Source organism: Marmota marmota, unplaced genomic scaffold (genome assembly GCF_001458135.2).
Source record: "Marmota marmota marmota unplaced genomic scaffold, marMar, whole genome shotgun sequence".
In the NCBI taxonomy this organism is placed as follows: Eukaryota; Metazoa; Chordata; class Mammalia; order Rodentia; family Sciuridae; genus Marmota; species Marmota marmota.
In genome coordinates, this window is record NW_026000229.1 from 34,259,980 (window position 1) to 34,265,875 (window position 5,896).

Below are 5,896 nucleotides of genomic sequence, written 5' to 3' on the forward strand. Positions count from 1 at the left end.
TTTGGCAGCCTTTTTTTTTTTTTTTTGGATGATGGGGATCAAACTAAGGCCCTTTCATACACTAGGCAAGTATTCTACTACTGAGTTATGTCCCCAGCCTGGCCTGGCCCAGCCCAGCCCATAGTCACACTTGAAATTGCTAAAGACTGACTGAGAAATAAGGTCATAGATCTCTATAAAGAGAATGATCACTGCAGTCGTCCCCTGATGCACTTGAGAAAAGGACTGGCAAAACCCCAGGTCAACTAGAGCCTTCTTGGTTATAGATTTCAGTTTCAATGTTATTTAACTGATTTAACAGGATCTTCTAGTCTGAAAAGTACTCAATACCTAACAACAAACTTGGTTACCCCTGTCATGTGAATCTCCCCTGAAACACACCAAATGTATAGGATCCTGAACCACAGCTGCAGGCATGATACACAGAAATGGTGGCCCCTGAAAGAAAGGGCATGGTGAAGGCCAAGGAGGAGAGGACCACACAAAGAAACAACTGAGTACAAGAAGGCACAAAGATGAATGTCACATGGACTGTCATCCTATTACCTACTACAAGTCTGTCTTAGATGGCCCATAATAGCACTATAGTAAGTTCACTACTTAAATTTCAGTTACAGACCTAAAAAAAAAAAAAAAAAAAAAGTTACAGACCTCAGACTTCATTCAAGTTTCACCCAGCTGATACATGCTAGGCAATGATGTACTTTATTTGGATCCAATGATGACTTAATCTTTTAGTATACTACAAACAGTTACTCAAAAATCTGAACATGTATGTCCTTCACACTTGCCTTCAAGTAATGAAATCTCAAAACTGCTTTCAAATATCTAAATTTGACAGGATTATGTTAAAAAAATTTCCGAAGACTTCAAAAATGATGTTTGCCAGGAGCAGGGGCACACACCTGTAATCCCAATAGCTCAGGAGGCTGTGGTAGGAGAATAGCAAGTTCAAACCAGCCTCAGCAACTTAGGGAGACCCTGTCTCAAAACAGAAAATGAAAAGGGCTGGAGATGTGGCTTAGTATTTATGTGCCCCTGGGTTTAATCCCCCGTACCAAAAGTCAGTTCAGTGATGGGGCTTTGCCTAACATGTGCAAGGTCCTGGGTTTGCTCTTCAACACCACAAAAAAAAAAAAAAAAAAAGGCAAAATTGAACTTTCACAACTTAAAAGACTCCTAGAGTTTTCAGCTACAATAGTTCAGTATTGCACTAAAATCACACACCCATCTTACCAAAAGTTTCTTTAGCTAATTCAAGATCTGACTCTTCCTGTAATTTCTTAAGCCGCAGTTTATCTGCTAATTGTTCTTCTGGCGTTAGCACTTTAGGTTCTTCAGGTTCTTCTAACTGAAATGAAACAGAAGTTTTAAAAGAGCTGTGATTATGATGGACCTGGTATAATTCTATAGTGTATGAATTTTTTTATAAGTACTTAATTATAAATAAGCAAGCATTTATAAAGTGATGACTATATTTCAGACATTCTTCTAAACACTTTAGATATTCTTATCCCAATTACATAGGAAAAAAACCCCAGAAGCACAGAGATAACAGATAGTAACACAGCTAGTAATGTTAACAGAGGTAAGATTTGAACCCAGGAACACTGGGATTATTCCTATTGCCTTTTTTAAAAACAAGGAATTAAAATTGTAGGCAAGTGAAAAATGCACTCTCATATACTGTTATTAATATATTGGGAACAACCTTTCTAAGGGCAACTTAAAATATTTATCAAGTCTTAAAATTCTTTAATATGCTTTAATTAAGTAATTCCATTTCCAGGTATTTAGCTTAAGAAATCTAAGATGCATATATTTATTTAAGCCACTGAAATTATTATTTATAATTACAAGTCAATTTAGAGACCACCTAAAATGTCCAACAACAATAGTAATAGCCATTAAGAACACATTTTCTTTGAAGCATCTGAAAACATTCTTTTTGCCAGGTATGGTGGCGTATGCCTGTAAAACCAGCAACTCAAGAAGGCTGAGGCAGGAAGATCTCAAGTTTGAAGCCACCTTTGGCAATTTGGCAAGATTCTGTCTGAAAATAAAAAGTAAAAAAGGGTTGGGGATATAGCTCAGTGGTAGAGCATCTCTGGGTTCAATTTCCAATATCTCACACTCATTTCATTTTTTTTTAAATTAAGGTTTCTTCATATTAGAGACTAATATAAAAATATAACAGTATAATTCTAACTTAGATGACCAGGAAAGAGTCAATCAATACAACTCCTTAGACCGAGTTTTAAGATTCAATTGCTTATACTGATCAGAGAAACATATACAGTTATTACAACAATACATGGAGGGCAATTTGGAAATACTTGTGAGACAAATGTACCTATGGGGCTGGGAATGTGGCTCAAGTGGTAGCGCGCTCGCCTGGCATGCGCTGGGCACTGGGTTCGATCCTCAGCACCACATAAAAATAAAATAAAGATGTTGTGTCCGCCAAGAACTAAATAAAAATTAATATTAAAAAAATGTACCCATTACCTAGCATTCCCATCTTTGGAAATTTATTCTACAAACATGGATACATGTGTTAGAAGTAACAATATGTAATGGTTAGTCACTGAAGTATTATTTATCAAAGACAGGATCGACAAATCTAACTGACCATCAATGGGGAACTGGTAAAATAAATTATGGTACGTCCAGATAATGTAATGTTACATAGCTACCAAAAAACTGATTTAGAATAAACCAGAAATTAATGAAAACAGTTTCCACAGGCAGTTATAGGGTAAAGGGAGAGGAGAGGAATGGATGTTTGAGATCTTCCTCCCCTGTATGATTGACACTGTATATATTTTCAGTATACAATCTGATATATACATTGTGAAATGACTAAATCAAGCTGGACAGTAGTATATTTGTCACTTCACATACTTTGATCTGGGCTGGGGTTATGGCTCAGCGGTAGAGCACTGGCCTAGTGCAGGTAAGGCCCTGGGTTTGATCCTCAGCACCACATAAAAACAAATAAAACAAAGGTATTGTCCAACTACAACTAAAAAATATTTAAAAAAAAAACAACTGATCTACTTTCATCAATTTGAAATGTTTCTGAGTATGCCACTTTTATATAGCTTTAATTTCTGAAAAAAACAAAGTTGAATACAAAAGAGAAAAGTGGGACTCAGTAGCACACACCTGTAATCCCAGGTATTCCTCACAGTTTAAGTGAGACACTGTCAAAACAAAAAAGGGGTGGGGGGCGGGGAGGGGGCTAGAGTTGTAGCACAGTGGTAGGCGCCCGTAGGATCTGGTTCCCAGTACTGGTGGGTGAGGCATGGGTTGTGACACTGTATTGATTAAAACACAATGAATCTACAAATGAGTTTGAGTTTACAAAAACCTGTTACTGCCTCTCATCTTTCACTGACATTACACTCCCCCTTCTTACTCTGAAAATTGGTAATTAGAGGATTAAGTTTTTAACTCTACCTTTCTAATACAAACCATATTCAAAGTAACCAAATAACAAAAAGAAAAAAGAGCCAGCCAATAAACAGAAAAGTCACCATTATGAGAAACATCATTCTGCAATCCCTAATTAAATAATTAGGCAATGAGCATCAAAGACATTAAAACTGGGTGAGAGGTTGATGTGATTTTGGATTACCCATAAAAGGAAAGACAGAAGCATCAGGATGTCAACATTTTAATCCAGTGACCAATTTTAGCATCAATAACACAGGAGAGATGACTCCTGATGTGTTATAGGATGAAACATACAGCATTACTTCCAAAGTAGTCCAGCTTAAAATATCAAATATGAATCTAACCAAAATTTTATACTCAATTGCCAAATTGAAGAAACTGAAATTATGAGTAAGTAATCAGATAAATATAGAAAGTGGGATGTTCAATAAGACAATTAGCCTGGTCTCTTCAACAAGTTAATGAAGAGAAAGAGAAAGGAAGTGGAGAAGGGAGAGAGACAGAAAAAGAGAGATCTCTAAGAGATTTATGATACATTAACAACCAAATGCAATGTATGATCCTTATTTGAGCAGACCATACCTAAAAGACATCTTATGATAATCAGAAATTTGTATGTAAATAGGATACTAGATTATGTTTAAAAATTACTGTTCATTTTTTAGGTGAGATATGATTGTAACCGTATTAGAAATATCCGTTTTCAGAAATGTGTACTGAACTAAAGACAAAATGCATAAAGTTTATTATTGTATTTTAGCAAGACAAAAATAGTTGAAGCAAATTTGGCAATATAATGACAAATCTAGGTGCTACATATTACTCATTATTTTATTTTCTCTACTTTTTATGTTTGAAAATATTCTTAATAAAAAGTCAAGGAAAAGAATAAAGCTTTCTATGACCTGTATGAAAGGATCTTTATGGTATATCAAATAAAAAGGTGTCTGGGCATGGCAGTACACACCTGTACTCCCAGCAACTTAGGAGAGTAGGCTGAGGCAGGAGGATTGCAAGTTTAAGTCCAGGCTCAGCAACTCAGTGAAATCCTGTTTCAAAATAAAAAATAAAAAGGGCTGGGGGGTTGGGCACAGTGGCACACACCTCTAAACCCAGCTAGCTGGGGAGGCTGAGGCAGGAGGATGAAAAGTTCAAAGCCAGCCTCAGCAAAAAGCAAGGTGCTAATAAGCAACTTCAGACTCTGTCTCTAAATAAAATACAAAGTAGGGCTGGGGATGTGGCTCAATGGTCAAGTGCCCCTGAGTTCAATACCCAGTACCAAGGGAAAAAAGGGGAGGTGGGGGGGGGGACTGGGGATTTAGTATCCTTGGGCTCAATCACCAGTACACGAAGAGTGGGGGGAAAAAAAAATGGCTCAGTGGTTAAGTGCTTCTGGGTTCCATCCTCAGTATCAAATTAAAAAAAAAAAAAAAAAAAAAAAAAAAAAAATGTAGTTATATCCAGACACATCAAGTTCATAAAGACACCTGGAAGAGATAAGAAAGCCTTACTGTGGGATAGAGGAAAATATACAGTATAAATGAGTTAAACTATCTTGATTTTTGAATTCTGTAAATGTACTTTCTATTCAAAATCAAATTAATACAATATTACTGATCTTGCTCCAAATAATCAAGAACAAAAATATTTATATAGTGTATGACACAGAAATGAATGCTTTCTGTATTTTACTCAGTATGTACACCACAAATAATCATGACTAGAAAGAACTGCAAACACTGACAAAAAAAATCACTGGCTGTGGTTACTGTGCAATTGTGACTGTTCCTGAAATACATACAGCATCTGGATTCTATTTTTGCAAAAACCACATATCAATTTGTTTTGGGATTTACCTAGCTATATAAGTATCCATTTATTTACATTCTTCACAGGGCCCTTCAAATCAAATCGTCTGTTAAACATTGTACCACTACTGATGTTAGAATTCTGTATGTATTTTAGAAAATGAACAGTACTAACCCTCTTTTTAATTTCTTCTTGCCTTTTCTTCTGTTGCCTTTCTTTCTCTTTTATCTTCTCTGCTATTTTTTTCTTTTCTGAAATTTTTATTTCTGAAAGAAATATTTTATTCACGATTATTAAGTACTTTGCAGTTCAAGGATGGGACAGATAAGATACTTACATACTTTAAGAGACCAAACTTTTCCCAGCTTTCAGATTCATATGGTAATATTCTAGAAAATTAAAGTGGTAAAGTTCTAGAAGTCTTTTCCTCTCTAATCTGACCCATAAGATCAAATATCTCTACATATATTCCTACCACCCTTTAAGCAAGACCAACAGCATTCAAATAACTATAATGCTGCACTCCCTCTGCTCTCTCTTCATAGCCCAGCACTCAAAAAGAAAAAGAGGAGATATCTGATTACATTTGAGGAGACAAAGAAGAGATGCAGGAAAAAGAAAATAAAGA

The 5,896-nt window shown here is 35.7% G+C and overlaps 1 protein-coding gene across 1 annotated transcript in view; it reads right to left on the minus strand.

Moving 5' to 3' along the window:
* Eif3j (eukaryotic translation initiation factor 3 subunit J) overlaps positions 1 to 5,535 on the minus strand; it is a 9,547-nt gene extending 4,012 nt beyond the window's left edge. Inside the window, exons 1-2 of the mRNA XM_015480713.2 lie at positions 5,443 to 5,535; positions 1,237 to 1,351 (exon numbers count right to left, since the gene is read on the minus strand). The gene's annotated coding sequence lies outside the window, so the exon portion shown is untranslated. The remainder of the gene's footprint in view (positions 1 to 1,236; positions 1,352 to 5,442) is intronic.
* Positions 5,536 to 5,896: the final 361 nt, after the last annotated feature.